Raw genomic sequence first — 23,842 nt, 5'->3', positions numbered from 1 at the left:
TAGACTTTGATGAATCAGACAGTGTGTGCGGGAGAGAAATAAAAGCTTGCATATCGATCTTTTTACATGAGGATCATTCAATATCAATACCAGCTTTGGTATCGATATTATTGATATTAGGATCGATCCACCCACCTAGTGTTTGTTTTCCTCACCAGCGCATGGCGGCTCCAGTAGTCAGCTGTTCGGAGGAGGGGGGGGAAAAAAAAGCAAAAAACAACAAACAAACAAAAAAAAACAGGGAGGAGCTGGATGACTCACACTGTCAACCCGAGGCTCACTCATTCACTCGTTGCGTGCACGCTCTCACACATCGGTGCGCGGGAGACAGCTAGAAAGGGAGAGAGAGAAAGAGAAAGAGAGAGAGAGAGAGAGAGGAGTTCCCGATCAAAGCGCATCACACACACAGAGAGAGCTTCTCTCTCCACTGGAGGGCGAGACGTGGTACCACAGCAGCGGGACGGGCAGCAGACACACAGAGGGACACGGGATTAAACTGCGCCTCCGCTCAGGTACTTTAAACGTGTCGTTTCCTCTCCACCATCACGTATCATTCGGACATCACCTCTCCTCTCTCACCCCGCTCACCCGCGCAGCAGGAGACTGTTTGCTAGCTGCTTTAGCCGCGAGCCTTTAAATCAACCTTCACTACAATCACTCGACACTGGATATAAATGCCGCTATAACCTCTTCCGTTCCAGGTAAACGCTCCACAGCACAGAGCAGAAAGCAGCTCCAAAGTTGTGTTTTCAGAAAGGGGAGGTTTTATTTATTTTATTTATTTTTTTTAAAGGGGGAGGAGGAGGCTAGCCAGAGCTAGCTGTAGCGGGACGGAGCGGCGGCAAAGCCGGATGACAGAGCGCATCGCACCGCGGCTGGAAAAGTCGCTTCATAGCTCTTCTCTTCATTCAGGCACATCGGCTTTTTTAAAACTAAATCTCTCTCAGATGTGACGTGCACATTCTGAACTACCAAAGCGAGTTTTATTAACGTGGTAAAGTCACTTGTAGAGACACATGCTTGAATCTGCAGCTGCAGACAAACAGCAAGGTGTCATTTGGCTTTTGCAAGGTCGATACTGATATGAGTGCCCCTGTGTTCTATCGAGCTGAGGTTCCTCGCGTAACTGCATATGTGTGCACTGAAAAAATTACTTGACGAACTTCGCTTATTTTGATGGGCAAGTAAATGTAGAAATTGTTCATCCGAACGTAGTAATGTATAAAATCTACTCACTATAAAACGATAAGTATTTTTTAACCTGGAGTTAGCTTATTTCGACAGGCAAAATATACATATACATACATTTATGCTCCTAACGTAAAATACAGAAAATGTTTTACTTACTAGGCTATAAATACACTGAATACAATTAATAAATAAAAAAACTTTGACGGAAAACACAAAAAACAAAAACAAAATGCGCATGCTCAGTTGCACGTCGAGCGAGTTACATCATCTCCCCATGTGCAGTTGCCCGAGGCACCTCATCTCGACGGGTGACGTCTTCAAGTCCGGGGAAGAGCGATATGCGCAGTAGCGCGACACACCTCATCTTGATGTTCACCTCATCTCGACGGGACACCCCCCCTCCCCGATTTGATGCTGTCATGATACTTGGGTGCTGATTTGATGCATATTGTGAATTTACAAGTGTTGATTTGACATTACAATTTATTGCAGTTTTTCTGACAGCAAATCATTCAGTCTTGTTTTATTATCCATAATGCAATGCATTGCAACACAGTAGTGCATGCATGCAGAATTTATGCATGCGTTGTCCTTTGCCGCTGTACTGTTTACACCGATTAATTTGTGTTCATTCCTTGAGAATTTTTGTAAAAATGCACCAAACATAAGTTACTGACTGTTGCTGTTTCTCTTGCTGCCAGTCCTCTAAACGTTAGTTATCTTTTGCAGGCATGAGAATTTGCATAATTTTTCTGGAATCCCAGATTTGTTTTTTAGGACAAGCTAGATGAAATATTCTGACTTTGTTCAAAATGGGTCTAATTTTGCCTAAAACAAAGGAGCTCCTACAGCAGGCCCCAGACACCCGGCTGACTTTCAAGATTTTTCAGGATGTCACATTCTCATGCTTGATCTTATCCTGCCTTCATGTGCTATCGCAAATATGGCAAATACAAGTGTCCGACATGCAAAATGCTCATGAATGCCCGTCATGTCGTGATTTTGACTGGAGAATTGGGAGATAGTTTTTGATACATGAGTTCCTGAGTTGAAATGACCTTTGACATTTCAAAATGGCAGAGAGTAATGCCGGATTTATCACGAATGGTCAATAATTCCTTTATTAACCATTCGGCCACAAAATTTGAATGTGTTCTCTGTGTACAATTTTAGGGAGACAGACACCCTCTCTACTTTTAAGATTAGGCTTAAAACTTTCCTTTTTGCTAAAGCTTATAGTTAGGGCTGGATCAGGTGACCCTGAACCATCCCTTAGTTATGCTGCTATAGACTTAGACTGCTGGGGGGTTCCCATGATGTACTGAGTGTTTCTTTCTCTTTTTGCTGTATGCACCACTCTGCATTTAATCATTAGTGATTGATCTCTGCTCCCCTCCACAGCATGTCTTTTTCCTGGTTCTCTCCCTCAGCCCCAACCAGTCCCAGCAGAAGACTGCCCCTCCCTGAGCCTGGTTCTGCTGGAGGTTTCTTCCTGTTAAAAGGGAGTTTTTCCTTCTCACTGTCGCCAAGTGCTTGCTCACAGGGGGGTCGTTTTGACCGTTGGGGTTTTTCCGTAATTATTGTATGGCCTTGCCTTACAATATAAAGCGCCTTTGGGCAACTGTTTGTTGTGATTTGGTGCTATATAAATAAAATTGATTGATTGATTGATACAATTGACAGGTAAATTCACAACTCAATAACAGTTTTCCCAAAGTAGCGGGTAATAATGACCCGCGTTCCAACAACAACAAGCACTTGGACATTATGCACTCGTAGTTCCAAATTCACAAATAGGAAGCATCATCTTCCCATTAGCACGTGATGGCAGCGTTAGCATAGCCATATTCCTGAAAGATCTGAAGATACTAGCATTCAGAATGTGAGTTCACATAGAAGCACAAATCGGATGTCTTCCAACGAGTTTATGCCATGCACCGTTGCGTAATGATACATTGCATTATGGATTATAATGGCAAAATATTGAATCTGAACGAAAGGAGAGGGCATAGTAGATGGATTGTAACATCTTTTGGATAAAAGCATTAGCTTCTTTCCACATAAAACCCTAAAATGAAGCAAATTAATTTTAGTTATTTTGATTACAGAATTTAAAACTCATTGTTGATGCCATAAAAGCCTCAATAACACGATAAAGTCCGTATCTCACAGAGTGACAAATACTGACAAACGTAGCGAGTTTTGGGTTTCCTCAGGGTTTGTAACAGTTGCAAAACAGTTTGCAAATACTTTTTAGGGTTGCACACAGTATTTCTTGTTGCAATTAAGCTCTGAAAATGTTCCAGATCTCTTAGCGAATTAACTTTTCTGCAAACAGTTTGCAAATGTTTTGTAGAACAGCGTTGGTGTAACGCGTGTTGCCAAAGTTCTTTTTGGTTCACAACTACCTACTCTTTGATCCAAGCAATGTACCTTTCCTTCTTCCTTTCTTCTATTTCTTCCTCTGTTTTCCTTCTTTCTTCAGTAGGATAGCTGAGGCGGCAGTCAGGCAAAGCTATTCTTCCTCAAGGGCAGCAGAAATTTGCCAGCATTCGCCGCTTGGTGAGATTATGGCCTTGATTTTCACCAACAAAGTAGGGACATCCAGAAATCGCAGCGTTCATTCAGCATTCGTCCCTTCATGAGATACTGGTCTAAGAAAAGCACAGATACGCTAACAACTCTTCCATCACAAAATTGGCAGAACGCCGCTATAAAAATCCTAAGCATTCTCATTGGATATTCACATTGGACTGAATGAAACATAAGATTTGATAAAACATCTGGAATTTGACTTTCTATCTGTGTGGATTTTATACACAAACAATCACTTTCTTTAAAAAAAATTGACTTTCACAGCCGATTTTCTTCAGGCTCATATTTTTCTTATCATAACAAAGGACGGAACAAATTGAATGTCAAAAAAGCGATTGTGGCATGGTAATCAGCTGGACCTATGAATGGCATTGACCAGCCTGGGGGATAATCGGTTTATCCCATCAATAGGGTCGATCAGCTGGTAATGCGTAGCTGGTAACATGATCCTAGTCCAAATGATGGTGAGGTTTTGCTTGGTCATGTGACATCCATTCCCAAGCCTGTCTCGTCACACACCCCTATAGGGTATAGAATGTCATTTGTTCAAGAATGGCCTGTTAGCTGGCTTATGGACAGTGTAAATAGCCATAATGTAGTTTTTATGCAAGGCTGTGTTTGGCTTGGCCACCAACCACATTAATTAACGGAGTGGAGTGGGTGGTGCTTTCACAGACTTGTTTCAGGACCAGTGCTACATGTTTGCACAGAGTTATTCTGTTTACTTATTTCCTTATACATTATTGATCAAACTCAAACCTGTTTGCACATGAGCCCTCACTGAATTTGGTGAAATGCGGCACAGATGCCTTGCAGCATGTTGCGTCCATGAAATGTAATTTTGACCAGTTTATGTGTCCTCTGCCACGCACAGAAGAGCTTAACCATTATGCCGAAAAACAAATTCCACTTAGTCTGTTGACACTGCAGTGTAAACAATTCAGTGTTGATTGCAGAAGCAAATAGCGCCCTCCCTCACACAATAGCAATTTGTTACCTGTGTCTAAAAACCAAGCTGTGAGGCTTGGAGTTAAAAGGTTCCAACTGAGCGTGTGCAGGTATTACTTAAAAAACAAAATGACAAAAAAAAAAAAAAAACATTAGTGTAAGGGCTTTAGCATGCTTCTTATACAGAACAGTGTTTGTTTGTGAAGGCGCTGCAGAGATTAGTGTTAGCATAATAAGTGTTATATTTACAGTGTGTTTAAAATCCAAATAATTTTTTCACATCTGAAACGTTGTGGTGTCTCCTAATGCTCAGGTGCAAGGTGTTTAATCAACGTTTGAAATGGAAAACATGCACTTCCGGTCTGTGCTATGCAGTGTGGGCGAGCGTGGCATTTCATTTTCTGGTAGAACTTGAGAGACTGCAGTGTTGTTTTGCGACATCTTTGCATTTGTTCAGACACCAACGATGTATATTAAGTCACAGGGGGCAACGACACAATAAAAAAACATTTTCCTTTGGTTGACAAGAGAGCAAAAGGGAGGAAAATGAAGAAAAAGCTCAAGCAGTGTGTGTACACGTGCCGGTCAGGCCTCGCTGTGCAGTAATCGGGTTGGATGGCACAATATACAAATGTGACATTAGTAAAGGGAGGTCACGCGAGAGTATTTTGGAGTGTGGGCAGGCAACAAAAGTTTGATATTGTTGATGTTATTCATATGCAAACCACTGTGATGCTACAGTACGACAGCAATTCAGATTAGCTAGATTTATTTAAACATCACAGCAATGCAAACATGTCAAAGTTGGGGAGGGTGTCCCGTTTATTTAATCTTACTAAATGTTTAGAAACTGTTGGATTAGAGAGCGAAATGTTATTAAATCCCTTTGAGGTGTGCAGGCTGTAACACTGCAATGGTTCTTTCACTGGACTGCATTTACTTTTTAAGCAGACATCCCTTTATGGGAAATGCATTGAATAGGTCATATTAAATCAGTTTTACAGGTTGGGCTTTTAGGTTAAACATGAATGGGGCACTCTTCTGGATTAAGGGCACTTTTACACCTTGGTGCTTGGCTAGACTTCGAGATCAGGTTCTTTTGCAGGGGTTTAAATACAGTCTGCTTGGAAGACTAGTAAATACAGGCACAACAAATGAGCCAAATGCAGTGTGGGAGTTCTTCTGTGACAAGACCCTGAAAGCTGCCAGGGACTGCATTGGAGTTGGCAAAGTCAGTAGGAGGTGTTTCATCTCAGTGGACACTCTGAATATCATCCAGACGAGTTGTGCATAGTGGCATTTCTGCAGCCAAAATGGCAAGATTTTTTTTTTTTTTTAGGAATATTTTTGTAGGTGGTGCACCATCTGTGGTCAAACACAATCTTCCTCCAGTCTGATGTGTTGCCCCACCACACTCACACCAGTGACAGCCTGGTCCTGGTACATAACTCTGAAATACTGACCCATTGGTTGGGCTGCTTTGAGTAGTTGGCTAATCCTTATGCCAGGATGTTGTTGGACGTCTGATGGCTGCTGATCCTCATTCCAGCTGTGAATCTCATAAGTGAGATTGCAAAGGTGGTGAAACAACTGAAGGTGAGCAAAATTTCAGGAACATCAGGGTTCAACCTTTTCAAGTAGGTGGAGATACTATTCTCCTGGAGTTGCAAGTCTTTGGTAATATTTGGTCGACAAGTATCATCTCAGCAGAGTGAAAGGAACTGCAGGGGTATAACACTGCTCTCCACATTGGGCAAGTTCCTTGCAGCAATCATTTTCAATATGTGCCAACTGCTTGGGGTTGAGTAACCAGAGCCGTCTGGTGTCACACTTGATTTGGTGTAGATAGTTGGACTGTTGGTTAAGTTTGATGTCTCACTATAAAACCATACCATTACCTACTTAAAACCTATCAAATCCCACCTTTTTAAGTAGGTCATGTCCACACTAGAATTCCAATTTGTGTTTACACCTCCCTAAATGAACCAAACTATCTGAGGAAGTGGAACATGGGCTAATTCGGACAAAGAACACAGTGTCTATAAAATCACTGCGCTTGAACTGGCTTGTTTTTGATGAAGTCTTGCATAAATTGTGAGACACGCCCATGGAGCCAGTCTGTGGTCTATAGGAGACCCTTCAGAAGAAGAACAGCAACTTTGTGTTTGAACAGAAACAGGGCTTTTCCTTTGTAGACTTGATTTTTGCAGATCCTTTGTGTCCATGTGGCATTTTTGTCAAACTTTAAGATCTTTGGTAACCAACATTAGCTTCCTGAAAAGGTGAATAATATCACCTTTTCGAATGTTTTGTATTCAGCAGGTTGCAGGCATCAGATTTCTGTTTGAACCAAGTGAGATGTGGATCTACAAATATCAGTTGAGTGACTCGCTACTGCAGGTATTACAAGTTCTTTCACAGTCTAATATTATTATCGTGCTTTCTGACAGTTTGACATTACAAAGTGGATTTCCAGAAGGAGTTTAAGCAACGTGTTGCTCAGTGTTGACTTTGGGGAAACAATTGGTGGACCTGAGTTGAGTTCTAGGGCTTCCACAGTCAGTTAAGTGAGAAAACCTGCTTTTCATTGCTTCTGTGTTTTCACAGTGTTGCACTTGCCAACATCTTATTGAATTACTTGAAGGTTAGAGGTTTATTCAGGTGGAAGTTAGCTGATATCCTCTCCTCGGCGTGCCAGTTCACTGTTACTGTACATCGTAATTGCTGCCTGTTTTCAGGACTGGTCTGCTGCCTCTCTCTTTCCTTGTTTTAGTGATTCTTCTGCTGCTTCTCTTTTTAATTATAAAGGCCTGGTCTTTATTGGTCCTGCTGTCTCCAGTTCCATCCCTTTGTTTTGTTGAGGCTATCTGGTTTTTTATCACAGCGCAGCTCCCTCTCACAGTAGCCTCAATAAAGCTTTCAGTCATCTGTGTGGATGTTTAAACATTTCAGAGAGAGATGTGATTGTAGAATTGCACGCAGACAGCCAGATGGATGGATACGCCAACAGACAAACAGCCTGGCACAGCATCTGACAGACCTCATATTGTCGTACTATGTACCGAAGCATGTTGGATCACAGTCGTCAGCCCGTTTGCTTGTGTTGTTAAGACTGACAAGGCTCTTGTGAGGCTGGATGTCAATATTGTGATTTACTTTCATATTTCTTGGCAAGGGGGCAATATTTGATGTGTTCTGTGCTCATCTGTCTCCCTGTGTGCTTCCATCTGAGCTCCTGCCCTTCCTGCTTTATAACATGTTTTACACTTCAGCCAAATAAGTCCACATTCAGGCTCCTGTGATTTATGAAATTCTCCCCTTCATACTGTATGTCCTTTTTTGTCTCTGCAGGCCAAGACATGAGTTTCTCCCGCTGAAGGTTTTTGGTATTGAACTGGTGAGTTTTCAGGTGGTCACACACTTTTTCCTCCCTGATATTATGTTAACAGTAGACTGTATCCTATCCTCTTTTTTGTTCATATTAAACAACCATATATAAAGTAGCAATTACAGTTAAATGCACCATGGGTAATAGAATAGCCCTATAAAGCATGACCTGCATTATAAGAAGCACGTCAATCCCAATGAAAGTAATTGATTCCCCTTGGCAGAGGTGATAACAAACAGACACAAACAGACTGATAGTCTGGTTCGTTTCAACATAAGTCCTTCCTGTATAGTGATCTAGTTAAAGAAATGGCTAAAAAGCTTCTATTCAATGAGACAGTGGCTGGGCTACATTTTTACCTCTTTATGCATGCTTATTATATTAAAAGATGACAGATTTTGATAAGGATGCCCTGATCTGGTTTTATTTGTTTTTATCCTGATAAGAGTCACTGAATATAGAATATTTGCCAACACAAAGTCCTGATCAATACTTGTATTTTCTGATATATTACACTTACACAGAACACACTGCAAATACATTAAAGTCAGTCAAGTGTGTAGTGATAGTTTAACAGCTCTGCCATGCATTAAGCAAAAAAGAACTTCAATCCAAGCTGCTAGTTAATGTCTCATTATTTTAAAAAAATTGAAATAAACAGAGCCCTGCGACAGACTGGCGTCCTGTCCAGGGTGTACGCTGCCTCACGCCCTATGACTGCTGGGATAGGGTCCAACCCCCCTGTGACCCATAATTGGAGTAAGCAGTTGAAGATGAGTGAGTATATAAATAAAGTTGTTATAAAGTCGTTATTAAAAGTATGTAGTTTTTATGTGTAAGGTAAAGTGGACCTTTAAAGGGGACAGGGTAGTGGTGCTTCTGTCCCTTCACCCCACTGGCTGTACACCTGGACAATCTATGTGACCAGATTGAAAACAGACATCATAAGATGATGAGAAAAAAAAACTTGTTCAGTTATGTGGAAAGTGCTACCTGATTGATAAAAAGGTTATATCACATGCACAATCTATCAGAAATAGACTTGGTGCATCTTTGAAGTGAAGCAGAGCAAGAATTGTTCAAACTTGCATTGCTGCAAGATTACCGGAACGCTCTCTGTCGCTGTCGGCTCTGAGCTTATGAAGCAGAAGAAGACTGACACGCTGTTGATGATCTGTGTGAATAAAATTGTCTTGTTGCACATATAAAACAAAGGAGAATGAGGATGTTTTTTTAAATCATACACTGCGGCTCTGTTGTGGAGCAGCAGTAGCACTAAGTGGCTGCTCGCTCCCCTGGTACAGCACAAAGGGAGCAAAACGAGAGGAGACCCGTACTTATTTAGTGACTGGGGTTTAATTTATCCGGTACCATCCATCAAAAATGCCCTTATTGAGCCAGATTCCAAAGTCTTCAATCAACTCAGGATGTCCCTAAATTTTGACATACAACAGCAAACAGCATACAACAATCATGGATTTTGGCAACATTTTGTGGCAAGATGGTCCTTGGGTCAGGGAAGAGCTGATTTATTTTTCAAGCAGATCCAAAGATCATTTTAAAATATTTTCCTTTTATCATTTTGGCATGATCTCAAGAATTGACATTATATTTGTTGATTTTGCTTGGCAAAAATCTCCAAAGCCAAGTTAAAATTGCTCTTCTGTGAGATGGAGAAGGTATGGTCTTCCAATTGCACCTTATCATTTTCAATGAACATCCATTGTGTTATTCGTATTTTTTTAAAAATAAGAAAAAGTAAAAAAAATAGGTATGCTTCATCCCACATTTCAGACCACCTGTCAGATGCTGTATTGTCAATTTCTCAGTGTGAAACTGAGTGTTGCGGAGATGCATCAGAACCCAGCTGGAAGAAAAACAGATTACAATAACCAACCAGTAGGTGAAGTACAGGTTGAAGAGAGCCTCCATTGTGCTCTGTGTTTGAGGTCTTATTTGAAGATGCAGAACCTCTTTTTCAAAGCATTCACCATTTTGACCTAGCTGACTTGGTCACGGTCATGTTGTACATCTGTGTGCCTGCCATTTAAAGCATGTTGAGCCACTGTCATCTCTCCTTGACACTTGGGTCGACTGCTGCCATTTGCTTCTTCATACAAAGCTAGAAACTAATTGGGTGGAGAGACTGACTGCTCTGTGTATGCTATTATGTAACGAGGCATCATAATGTGTTTTATGATGTAATGTGTAGTAAGAAGGGTGTTTGTTGCCTGATACATTAGATTGGGCAACATTTTTCCAGTCCCCACATAGTATTTGCTTGCTTCACTACATTTACTCAGAAAATGAACATGCATAAATAAATAAATGATAAATACTCAAATTGTACTGGTAATGGCAGTCATCCATCAACACCGCTTGTACTCAAACTCATGTTGGCAGCAGCCGCAAAGGCACTGCACGTAAAGCATTTGCCACCATGCGTACAGTATTTTTCATGAGTTCCTGAAAATACTCTGCTTCAATCAGCTGTTTTAGGCTGTCAGCCTTTTGAAAGTTGGATCGGGGCAAATGAAGTGTCAGTTTCAAGCAAAGTGCATCTTTAGATGAAATGGTTCTGATCAATTCTGTAATGACACAAGAACTGTCTTTAGAAAATTAGACAAAATATGCCGTTGTTTTTTTTTTTTGTATGATCACATGGTTTCCACCGTCCCCTGTTATTTGCTGGAAATTAATCTGGATTTGTTAATAATAGGTTTCATTTGTTGTCCTACTAATTAAGCTGTTGTGGTGCTTGCATTCTGTTTTCTCTTGCTCCCGTAAGAATGTTGCATTTGTCAGAATAAATATACCTAAAATAAATCAATTACCCATGAGGGCAGGGCCACAACTGTAAGTTGAATTTGGCTGTTAACCCATCTTTTTCCCCAAATGTTAACTTCTCAAATGAAAAAAACAGTCAAGACCTTTCTGCACTTTTGAGCAGTTTTTGTCGCCATCTAATGGTTGATGTGAGCATTTCAGGGCTTCTGCTGGATTTCCTACTTGAAACCCAAAATTCAGTAAAAACAAAACAAAAAAAACAGGCATTTATAAATGTCAGAAATGCATGATTTTTTTTTTTTTGTTACAGAGCTTCAACCTCCCAGTATTAATGTATAAAAAATTAGCTTTTAAAAGTTTTACGGTTTTTCAGTTTTAGGATGTGGAAGGTTTTGCTGCATGGATGGACAGATAGGACAGCAATTTTTCTTGACAAGCCCAACTTACAGTTGTGAATAAGAAGTAATCCATGGTGATAGCCTTTGTAGAAAGTTTCGTATAGTCCATGAGCCTGTCATGAATTTTGACCTAATCAGTACCGCTTAAGGGGAAAAAAACGACACTTAGAATCCAGCCTCGGTGTATCATGGCCTACACAAAAATGTATGATAGCCATCCCAGGGTGGTAGCTGGGATAGCATGTTGAAAACTATATCACATTATTTGTTTGTTTGTACAGGGGTCAAATATTAAAGTTGCTCCAATTTCAGCAAAAAAAAAAAAGATGCAGATTATTGGTTGAAATAAAAGGATCAATAAATGGAATAGTTTTGACTGTGTTGAATGTTCGGTCTCCAAAGTAAAGGTCAAACAAGGTCAACAGCCATTGAATTCTATGACGTGACATATGTTACCCTGTAACATGATAACTAAGCATGACAGATGGTGCAAACTATTCCTTTTTAGAACACTATTAACCCAAACAATAATTTGCATAATTTTTTACTGAAATTGGAGCAACTTTAATATTTGACCCCTGTACAAACTGAAATTGACCTTTGTCACCATTTTTGCTGTTTTGACCCCATAACTCCAGAACATTCCGTCATAGATAGTCCAAACTATACCTTTTTGGAATCGTTATGATCAAACAAGTAATGTGATATAGTTTTCAACATGATTGGAGCATTTTTAACGTTTGACCTCTGTGTAATTCTTCATTGATCCCTACCTGGCTACAGCTGCCACCCTGGGATGGCTATCATACATTTTTGTGTAGACCATGATACACTGAGGCTGCATTCTACGTGTCATTTTTTTCCCCTTAAGTGGTACTGAAAACCTGCTTAGCCCATGGACTATTAAAATGCGCTATCATCTTAGCTCTTCCGTGCAATATTCATATAAGCTCTCAGCGTCTGTCTACTGTGTTAAAACCGTTCAACACCATGGTACAATCAGTATCAAACTCTAAATCAGCACCTGCACTCAGCCAAATGTTGCAGATTAATACATTAGCACACAATTGGCAGCTAGAGAGAGAGAAAGGGAGATCTATGATCAGAGTGTCTGTCTTCAATACAAGGGTAAGTGTGGTTCGAGGGTGAATATGATGGTGACAGGGGTATTCTCAGCAGACGATCAACCACCAGCAGAGAGAGGGGGATTAAGAGCAGCATTAAAAAAAAGGGAAGCTGCTCATTCTCACAACAGGAGATGGGAGCCACAATCATCAAGTCAATATTTAGTCTTTTTCAACAAATAATTGGCAGCAGCTGATTTTGTAGAAGGCAAAAGGAGCTTCCTGGTTTGTAGAAAACTGGCTTGGAATCGTAAAAACAGCACTACTGGGATGAGAGTTGTAGCTCGGCGACACGTGGCTCTAAAAATACGTACGAACTCAAAGCTATTACCTGCGCTCTCTCTCTCTCTTTCTCAGTGGTTCCTTCTGTCCCTCCATCCCTCCGTCACTTGTTAAATGCATGTTCACTTTACCCATGGCTCCAATCCACATGTGAACACAATTTGCACTTCCAATTAAACTGCCGACCTTCGCTCCAGAACATAATACTAGATTTTTTTTTTTTTTGTGCTATCCTCTCCTGGATAGCTATTATTACCCAGCCAGCTACATAATAGAGAAAATTAGGCTTTAAAAATAAAATAACGAGGATCATTCAAGTCAGCAGATAATTAGTCAATTCATCACATGAAACTGAAAATGGAAAAATTTAAACTATCGATTCACTTAGTGTGTTGTTTAGTTACCACTGTCCAGCACTTAGCACTTTCTCAACTCCAGCAAAGCACAAATATTTAATCCTCTGGCTTTTTTAAGTATCAAAACCTGAGTTTTATGATTTAATATGCATAATGCAAATGCAGTTGTGGCGTGTCCAACTCTGCTTTGCCTTACATGGAGTGTGATCTGAGTGCAAAACAAGTAGCAATTAGTCTGTTAATTATCATGGGTGTTTTATGGGCGAAACATTAATAGTCATGTCATTCTCCTTAAGAGCTAGGTGAATTGGAACCTGGTGCGTTGTTACTTAAATGGCGGTTACAAGTGAAAGGTTTTCTGAACAGCTGTTACTATTGGTACAGTACTCGACACAAACTGTAGACTGCAATTAGTGTGGCACCAGTTGTTATGTAAACTACCCAATGTCATGGTTCATGTCCCTAACCCTGACTTTTGAGCTTGAAATTCATCAATTGTCATCCCTTTTTATCCCCTCAGTATGAAATACTGGAAGATATAGCAATCGACATGTCTGTCTGTCCATTTGTCCGTCCATTTTCCCTTGTTAGCACGACATATCAAGAACCAGTTGACCAATTTCATCATATTTAGCATAAAGGTGTAGTGATCCCAGGCACCGGTCGATTATGGTGACCTTTGGGTCAGTTTCAAGGTCACTGCAAGATATTCAAGATATCCATAGTAGAGAAGCTTGAATCTTCGACTGGACTGGGTTGCTTGACGTGAGGACGTTTCGCTTTTGAAACCCAGCCTTAACCGGGGAGGGGTCTGAGACACGCTTTATCCCCTGTTTACAATGGGGTACTCAGGTCAAAGGAGTTTCAGTCTTTTGTTCATGGTAATGAGTCATTCACGTCATCAGGAGAGTCATCAAGGGAGCCATCAAGAAAGGCATCCATCCCATCATTAGGAGGGACAGCTGCCCTGTCATTAGGAGAGTGCTAACTAGAGTACAATAGTTGCTAATTAGAGCTATTGTTTAATCACTAGCCTATAGCAGTCTGCCTCTCAGTAGGAGGGGTCTGGTTAGGTTTAAAACTCCAGCTTTTGTTGGCTTGTGTTCATTCGTCTCTACAAGAGTCAGACAGAAGTCAGACTTCCAGAGCAAGAATTTAGCTGAGGAAAGCTTCTGCGATTTGAAGCGAAACATCCTCGCGTCAAGCAACCCAGTCCAGTCGAAGATTCAAGCTTCTCTACTATGGAAACCACCTGGACAACTGAGAGCCTACACAGAAACATTCAAGATATTGTCATTGCCTCCCTGGGGAGGTGATGGTCTAGTGGTTAAGTGTTGGGCTTGAGACCAGAGGATGCTTGGTTCAAACTTCAGCCTGACCAGAAAATCACAAGGTTCTTAATCCCTTAGTTGCTCCCTGTGTGTAGTGAGCTGCCTGGCATGGCAGCACCCTGATAGCGGTGTGTGAATGGGTGAATGTGAGGCATAATTGTAAAGCGCTTTGAGCTTCTGATGCAGATGGGAAATGCGCTATATAAATGCAGTCCGTTTTGCATTTAGCATAAGGGTGTGCTTGGGTGATCCCCTGACACTTTGTATTACTGATTTATGGCAACCAGGGGGAAATGTCATCTCCTGATGACTCTTGTTTATCGAGTGATAAAAACAGCAGTTTTTTATTGGATGCTGTACGAAGTGACGGAATATCAATAAGCACTTAGTTTCTGGAAAGGATATGGATCTGTGTCAAAGTGTACGGGAGGAGCCACAATAGCTCTCTGACGTGAAGCAGTTTTGCACCTTGTTCCTTCAACACCTCAACCCCCTGGTTTTACTTTTTCATTTTAAATTTTATTCTAGTTTGATGCGTTAATCCCTGTGTGTACAAATAGAGTGTACATGTGTTGCTAATCCACCAATATAAAGCAGTATAATGAATATTGTGCTCTATAAATGGCAGAAAAAGTCTGCGGTCAATTTTAGACTAGGTTTTTGGCTTACTGCTGCCTCCAGCACGCCCATGTGTGCACAGATGAGTGCGAATATATGGACTATTTAGACACAGTGGGTGCTGGTTGTAAAAATGACAGCTGAGTTAGTTGGAAACATGACAACAGTACTCCTGCAGACAGGCTGAGGAATAATGAGGAACGGTTAAACGATTGAGCTACTAATGTGTGAAATGTCGCTAATTCTTCAGTAACCTCTTAGGGCAAACTGTTACAAAGGAATCCAGTCAGTGTCCGTGTGTTTCAGAGAGGGCCTGATCTGTTCACATAAGGACAGCCAGCCATTTGTTGAAGTGGCTAAAGTTTAAGACTGAAAACACAGCAGCGTGCCTTAGGCTTGGGTTATCTTAAAGCGTGCTTCTGTAAAACTGCTCTGACACATGACTCACTGGTCAGATCAGATGACTCGATAAATGGCAGGAATGTCTTATTCCTCTTTGTAGCACTGCTCGTCTGTCTGGAGAAGACTTGGAATGTTGTTGTTGTGTGTGATCAAATCTGTAGTGAGCCCACTACGCTACAAGATAACAAGTCCAAGTAATTATGTAACACACGGCAACTGGGCTTATCACTTATCCCGCTCTGTTAAGTTTAAATGCAGAACATGGTGCATGAAATATTTGCTTTTATGTTATTATTGAGTTAACATAATCTAATGGCTGGAAGGGGATGACTGGTTCCATACAGACACCATACAGCGGTAGAATATGACGTATTTAATGTGGGTGTAATTCTTGTTTTATGTATTAAAAGACCCATTGGGTTTTATTGTGGTTTTGATACATTAATTTTGGGTTTTACAATGAAAATGCTGCTTGAACTGTAGGTCTGAGGGAAACAAACAAACCTTATTGTGAGTATAACTGAACATTGTAACACAGCAACTGTTGCCTCACATGGCGCCAAATATCTGCCAAAAGCCGTCAGCCATATTTCATCAGCCACTTCTTTGAGGCTTAACACACAAATTCATTAGACTGATACCGTAACAAACTGCAGGCATAATGTAAAGTTTAGAAAGGTGCCAAAAATCCAAGCACATGATAGGAGAAGACTTTAAAATTTTACTTTTGCAAATTTTGGGAGATGTTTTTTTTCCCTTATAAATTACACATAGTACATGAAAGAGGTACCGCATGTTGCTGCCACACTGAGTGACTTGGTGGACTGTCCTGTATATGTAGGCCTGAAATTGGTTCCTGTTAAAATGCTACCAGCTTTGCCTGGGTAGGAACCTGTGATGGACTAGTGTCCCATCCAGGGGAGTCCTACTTTCCAGCTGTTACTATAATACATAGTAGAAGTAAGACAACGTGTAGAAAGGACACAATTTGGACGTACTATTCCAACGCCGTCTTATCTGTCCTGTGACTGTGATATAACATTTTTGCACATACCCACATGTGCCAGTCACTGGTTCCTGTTGTTTATTTATAATCCTGCGGACCCTTGGATGCTGCTACTGTTTTCATATATGTCCACTATTGTCTTTGAATTTTACAGGGGAAATCTTCTATAGTTACCAGGTTTCAGCTGCCTCACGGGATAGCATGGTGTAGTCTGTTTGCACACTTTGGAGGTAGTAAATCATCCACACTCCATTCAATGACCACTAATGTCTACTGACTATTCAGATACTCTACAGATTGTGACATACTGCTTTTTGTCTATTATATAGTAAGATGGTGTGAATATTTAGGCGTCACATTAGACTCTCATTCACATTAGGTTATGGAATCCAGGCGACACCAGTAGGCCTCAGGGCCTATATAGAACATGCTTCCACTTACATGAAGAGGAAAATAATGCAATAAATGAAATCTACATCCAACATGTTAAAGCATCTACTGGTAATATTTTCTTTTTTAATGATCCTTTTAATTGTGTAATTAACACTGCCAACATTTGCACCACTATTCTGTCATCGCTCCATGTTTCCATCTTTTATTTTGTGATTTGTTGACAGACTTGCAGCTTTGCCAGCTGAATAATCTTTTGCCAGAAACAGTTGTGGTTCTGGCTGCTCTGCTTTAAATGCATCATCGAAGGTCCAATTATCACCAAATCGCTAAAAACGCACTTGTGCTGGATGAGTTGAATGAAAATCCCACACATTTGTCTCTTTCCTCCCACCTTTGTGCTGTGTTCTGGCACAAAAATTCCAAACACAGAAAACATATTTTATTGTTACGAAAATGAAAGGTGACAGAATCACACCTTGCAGTATGTTGGTTATTGGACATCTATGGACGAGTGAGACGTTCGTCTGGTCAAAGAACAAAAAGGATCATGTTTGCATATCCCTTTTCACTCAAATACAGTCCATTTACCATTTTATTGGTGTTGGTGTCATTTAATGAATTAATAAACTTTCACGGTGATACAAGCTGTTAGAATTTCAATGAGAGCAAAAATTGTGAGACTCCCCATGTTGTAGTATGATTGCTGGTTGTATTTGTTCTCCAGTCAAGGTTTTGAATTACAGCAAGCCTTCTGTACTAGCATCATCTATACAGTTCAAGGTCATGCAAGGCACAAATGATGGTGTATAACGTTTTGTTAGTATTAGCTTAGCTTGAATGGCTTCTTGTTGGTACTATAGAACATGTCCATGTGACAGTGGTCATGGATCTCAGGCTTCATCACTGCTGATGTAATTGTCTAATTATCCAGTATATCAGTGGAAGGGAATAGGTGCTCTCACACGTGAGAGTCTAATTTTGTGAAAAGACATCCATCCATAGTTCTCCAAGGCACGAGGGGTAATGTTCTCTTTGTTCTTTCTGATGTGCAATGCAAAAATCTGTCCACTACACCTTCTTTCTCTCTCTCTCTCAGCCTCTATTTCTTTCTCTGTCTGTCTCTCTCCACCCCCCTCAGGGAGCTGGTGCCAGACAGCATCACACAGAAAGAGAAAACACTGAAAGTCAAAGTGTATGTGAAATATTTTGGAGCGTATGCCGTATCTCTTCTGTCTGGTTTTCTGTCCTCCTCCATTGTTCTCTGAATCTTTCAGGATGCTTCTGCTTTTGTGTTTTTACTCGTACAACATTTCAATTTCACCCCATTCTGTTAAGGTGGTTTCAAGTCATCCATGAAAAAAAATGTGTGGGTCCTTGCTATGTATTATAGATCACATATAAAAATATATTTTCATGTCTTGGCAGAATCAAAAATATATGCCTACATAGCCTATGTTTGCATAGGAAAGGAATAAACATGTATTTCAACATGCATAGGGATGTCTGAGATCTCAAAGATCAGTATTGGTCCAATTGGTACATATTTTGTCACATCTGAATTGGCGTTATTAAATGTGAGTCACACTTTAATCCACCTGCTATTCCATTTCAGATGTGACATGTCTACTGACCCGATGTCCACTTCTCTTTTCAGCTTTTGCTAGTTCACCAGAAGCATTTCAGAAAAATATCTATGCTCTGCTTCACTTCAGATGTGCTCAAAGTCTATTCTTGGTGGATGCCTCTTCACTCCTTGTACTTTTTGTGTACAGTCTTCTACTTACCTTCGCTTTTTTTTGATGATTGGCAACTTGTTAGTACATTGCTGCCACTAACTCAACATGAGTGTGTCTCTTCCATGTTATCATACATTTTATTTCACTGACCAATAGCAGTCAGAATTAAAAAAAAAATCTACAATCACCACATCCTCCTTCCTTTTAAGTGCATAGTTACACAATGATGCACTACACAGAATTGATGAGAGCCTTATAACATTGTTTAATTGAGCATTATTTTGTAAAAACTCAGTAAAAACATTAAGGAGCAGTTACCAGGTTTCAGCTGCTACTGCATGTAGTTTTTTGTTTTTTTTTTCTTAAACATTGCATAACTCTTCAATTGTCAAGGATATGCATTTGATGAACTCTAACTGACTTATAATGTGTTCTGTGCAAGTGTATAAGGTGTAGCAGATCGAACGGTCCACCCCTAAAAATTGGTCCACCTTTTGCATCTGTGCATGCGTCATTTCAGACCACAGCAGCACGTCTGAGACAGAGTCTCTTCACCCAAACCATCAGATGATAAAGGTAACACCTCTTAAATCATTCTAAAGTCAGTTTTAAGCAGAAACGAGGCGAAATTCTGTGACGCTTTCAAATGTCCGACGCACAGTGAACGCATCAGCTAGCAGCTCGTTTAGCCACGGCACTCTGATCGCTTCTGCCGCCTTTTATGATGAAATAATGCTGAATTAATGTGGAAATAATTGTTGTACAAAAGCTTCAGCAGTTTGAAGCAGAAACAAGGTGATAATCCGTGAACCGCGTCATCAGCGGGGACCGATTTTTAGGGTGATCGTTCGGTCGGTGACACCTGATCATGATTTGGTGTCAAAAGATATGCTACTAAATGCCTCGGATCTGGATTTGGCAAAAAAAACCAAAAACAAAATTAGGGCATTCCAACATTTGCATATTGAAGTTCATTACGTGTTGGACAAAACTGTTTTTTGTCTGGATGAGTAATGGCAATCCGTTGTGGAATAAAACCTATTCAGTTTTGGAGCAGCTGTGGAAAAACATCTGTCTTTAAGGTGCGTTTACACATAACCAAGTCGCATTACGAATGTCATTTTTATGTCATTCGTGACACATTCCTGACATTCTTAATGTGCCTTAACGCATCTGAATAGGTTTCTTAATAGTGCGTGTTGGTGCGTGATATTCGTGGAGCATGTTAAAAAATCTTCCACAAATGTCACACACCACCCTCATTTCGTCTCATGTCGTGGAGGTCGCAACTGAGCGTATTGATCCATCTTGATGAGTAGTGATCCTTAATAGAACGTGACAACTTTCGTAGTGGTTCCTGTGATGGTTCTTGGAGCCCAAACTGTCATGCGTTATTACGAAGTGACACGGAAACTGTGACACGACTTGTAACGCGGCGTCACATTTCACTGCGCGCCACGACGAATCAGTTTTCTGTCACGTGCGCACAATTAAACTCGGCTCCAAGTGTCGTTCCACAGTTCCTGCTGAAGCTCCTCAGGACGCTCCTGCAGGTGTTCCACCTGCTGTTGTAACCGATGAGCGGGAGAACGAGTCTGAACCAGAGGAGCGAGAGGAGCCTCACGTGGAGTCAGACATCTCCTCCAGTCTGGCGGAGGAAGAAGCGTGCGCACAATTAAACCCTGTTGCACCGCATTCAGTTTGATTGCTGACACCAAGTCGGCTAAAAGTCTAATTTCAGTGCTCTTCAGCGCGCTCCTGCAGGTGTTCCACCTGCTGCATGCGCCTGATGTTTGAGAAAATGCGTGAGACGAGAGCCGCATGAAGCCACACATCTGGCTCTGTCCTCCTCCTCCTCCTCTCTGCGCACAGAGCCCAACTATGCATGCAGTCACAAAGTTCTTCCGAAAAACTGGAGTGATCTGAATTCAGTTGGATGAATATGGGTGTGTGTGTGGAGACAATTCACCTCGCTCACAACGTGACAGAACTTAACGATGCGCTGTTACTCGCAATAGCGCGCAACAGCGCAGAACACTATTCTTGACTGTGCGTAATGGTTCCTGATAATTCTCCAGCAACACGTGCCATTAATCGTAATGTGTGGTAACAGGTTGCAGCAGTTCCTGAGGACACCTGACGCCTCTGCCCCGAATAATCACATTCGTGATCAGCGGCCAAGAATGTGTACTTCGTGGCATTCGTGACTTGTCGTTATGTGTAAACGCAGCATTAAGCTCTTTCAGAATAATTTTTTTTAGCATTGTTAGGTATTATTTTACTGAACATGATCACTCATAAGCACTGGCTGACCTTTAGTCTAAAACCATGAATGTTCAGAAATTGTCAAACATCTGCATCATTTCTTGGAGTATTGCCTGGTAAACACTGTGTGTCTTAAATTAACATGATTACATAGAACCCAAGGCATTATAAAATAAAATTACTTTGACAACAAAGTGTTTGCTTATGCAAGGCTGTGCAGCACTATAATGAAACTGAGAGAACATTTTCTGCAACTGTTGTGAACATGCTGTAAATGAGTTTTTACGTTTCTATATAACATCGCTGGACAAACTGCAAACTGACCACAATGATCAAACACCTTGATAGTTCTGTCTGTGTTTGTGTAACTTTGTGGTCCGTGTGCATGTCAGAAGTTGCTACCATGGTCCAAAATAGGAGGTTCACTGGTCCTCACCTGCATACATCAGAACCCAAAACTTATGCAGTAGTTTTTACACCGTTACGGACCACTTTCTGATTAATTCTGCACTTGCTCTGCAAATAACAGAAATGCTGATTTCAAGAATGATTTAAGAAACCTTGGTCTGGTCTGAGAAAGACCGATACGCCACTGCATAATTAGCAGCAGATGTAGTTTTCACAGTCTTCCTCTGTCCCGGCACATTAACTCTCTTACGAGTTGTACTGATGTGCAGAATAGCCGTCATCGGTGACAGCATGAGCGTTATCCTCTCATTACCCTGACAGGTGCTGTTCATGGCAGCGAGGCAGCCAGTGCTCCGTCCCGCAGAGAACAGCATGTTAGGTTAGTGGTTGGGCTGATATCCTGAGGCATTGGCATATGCTGATCCGCCCAGTTATTCTGGAAACTCTCACCTTTTGTGGTTATCTTACACACGAATGATTTACAGATGGCACTATAGTCAGTCTTCTCATTTTATAACAATTTTTTTTTTTCAAAGCCTGTCGGAGTTTCTATGAATGTTATTTTAAAAATTAGCCAATTTCAGGTAACATGGATAATGCTGCTTTCCCTGCCATGTCCCAGCTTCTGATACCTGAGGCAGTGTGTGCGCTTTTACAAGTGTGCGCACGGCTACCTGGAAGTGTGTGGCTGACTCTTTTTAATCAGTGTGTTTCTCCTGTGGTGCTGTCCTTGGTTGAGTAACCATGTGGGAGTTGGATTGTTTGCACCTTTTAAATCCCCTGGCAGGGTTGAGAGCTGTCTCACCTGTTGTGCTGACCAAAGGAATCATCGCCATGCTGTACTTCATGTTTCCAAATATATGCGCATACTTACAGCATACCAGTTTCCTTCTGTGTGACATTTTTCTTGGTGCACTGGAAACAAGAATAATAAGCTCTGGGGTTGAATATTTGAGCCACATTAGTGGTCGCTGTGTAATTTGCATGACAGTGAGGGCAACGCACAGAGGAAATGCACCTGATTTCGAAAGACTGGCTAGGTTTGGCCAAGTTAGTATTGAGGATCTTTATAAAGGATTCATGACCAGTTTTGTATTTTTTTTTTTTGCAAGTATATCCGACACTTGCACATGCATTGTTGTATCTGCAGTAATTCATCGGTCATTGTGACATCAACACATTAAAGTCATCATATTTTGCAAAATTATTCATGATCTGCTTTTTAACACTTTAATGCGGTTGGACAGTCACAGAATTCTATGTCAGTGATGTAAGAAATCCTATTATGTTCTGCTAAACTTCAGAAACCATCATGCATAGCTGCTTGACTATCTCACAACTAAATGGACTGACTGTATTTTTATTGGACATTTCCATCTATGCAGTTCACCATCAAATCACCTCACGTTCACCAATTCAAACACTATTATCAGGACGCAGCTTGTGTTTAAGCTTAAGGGCACCTTAGTGATTTTTTTCTGTCTGATTTGGGGAATTAAATAAGCGGCCATCTGGTCACGTCTGCTTCTTTAGCATTTAGGCTGCTGCTTCCACAGAAGTAACAAGTGATGATTCTCAGCTCACAGTGTAAACTGACCTTGTATCAGAATCACTCTTTGCACCTTGAATAAAATATGGAACTGAATAATCCACTCAAGTCAAGTCTGGGAGCATGTGTTGCTTCATCCCCAGCTGTTGAAGGTGACATCTCTCTGTTGCAGCTAGGTGAAGGATGGGTGTCCCCATGGTTTTCTCCAACCACTGGATAAGGACAAAGGAATAAATTAAATACATTATTGCAGAATGAGAATTATTGCACTTATTAGTTGCAGAGGAACACTTTGGCACACTTTGTCAAATAATCTGTTTATTGAGAACTGATACTGAAAAAGCCCTTTAAGTAAGAATTAGAAAATTGTACAGAAAAATGCTGCAAAAGTCTCATGCTTGAATTGGATTAGGTCATGTGCTGTAGTTCATATAAACACTGAATGATGAAAATGCTGTAAACCATTCTTAATATTAAATGACTTTAACGTCACCCTCTTCAAAACGTACCCAAATAATTTGAAATCAGAAGATACATTTTCACTGTCACAAATCATGAGAGTGGGTAATCCCTTTTTAAACATACAGCTTGCGGAACGGGGTTGAAATCTAGCCCATGTCGGCTACACTTATCTGGTCAAATTTCTTATCTTGCAAAGTGTCTGCATAAAAAGAAACTGTCGGAGTTCCTGCCCAACACTGAGTAAGTGAAGACAGAGCTTTGATGATGAGGTGAGGAGACACAAAACCAGATTCCCAGGTGTTGCTAAGTGCAGGAAATGTTGAGCAACTTGTCTTCAGCGTGCTCCCAAGAATTTAAGATGATGTGCCAAAAGGAGGATATCCCTATTTCCGTCTGCACTGTTCAGCTCCGTTTCCTTCACATTTACATTTTAAGCTTTTGAGCAGACACACTCATCACGACTGACATATGCACCGCTCGGCTGCGGTGATGCTGGTGTTTGTCTAATTTGCCAGCTCATTTCAACGTCTCCCTGACTAAGGCATCCTTTCCTAATGAAAGCAGTTTCCTATTAAAAGTTTATTTAGCGGGAGCCGAAAGATT

General features: G+C 40.9%; 1 protein-coding gene across 7 annotated transcripts in view; it reads left to right on the top strand.

Annotated features, from left to right (window-relative positions):
• The first annotated feature begins 435 nt into the window (after positions 1-435).
• The window catches only part of LOC117503031 (1-phosphatidylinositol 4,5-bisphosphate phosphodiesterase beta-4-like), a 77,886-nt gene continuing 54,479 nt past the window's right edge, over positions 436-23,842 (top strand). For 5 of the 7 annotated variants that reach the window (XM_034162184.1, XM_034162182.1, XM_034162181.1 and 2 more), the window contains exons 1-2: positions 436-512; positions 8,086-8,131. The gene's annotated coding sequence lies outside the window, so the exon portion shown is untranslated. Of the gene's footprint in view, positions 513-686; positions 702-8,085; positions 8,132-23,842 lie in introns of those variants that run through there. The other 2 variants (XM_034162180.1, XM_034162179.1) reach the window with 2 other exon arrangements.

The sequence above is a fragment of the Thalassophryne amazonica genome, chromosome 21 (assembly GCF_902500255.1).
Source record: "Thalassophryne amazonica chromosome 21, fThaAma1.1, whole genome shotgun sequence".
NCBI lineage: Eukaryota > Metazoa > Chordata > Actinopteri > Batrachoidiformes > Batrachoididae > Thalassophryne > Thalassophryne amazonica.
The sequence above is the reverse complement of the archived record's forward strand: the minus strand, read 5'-3'. Positions and strand labels throughout refer to the sequence as shown.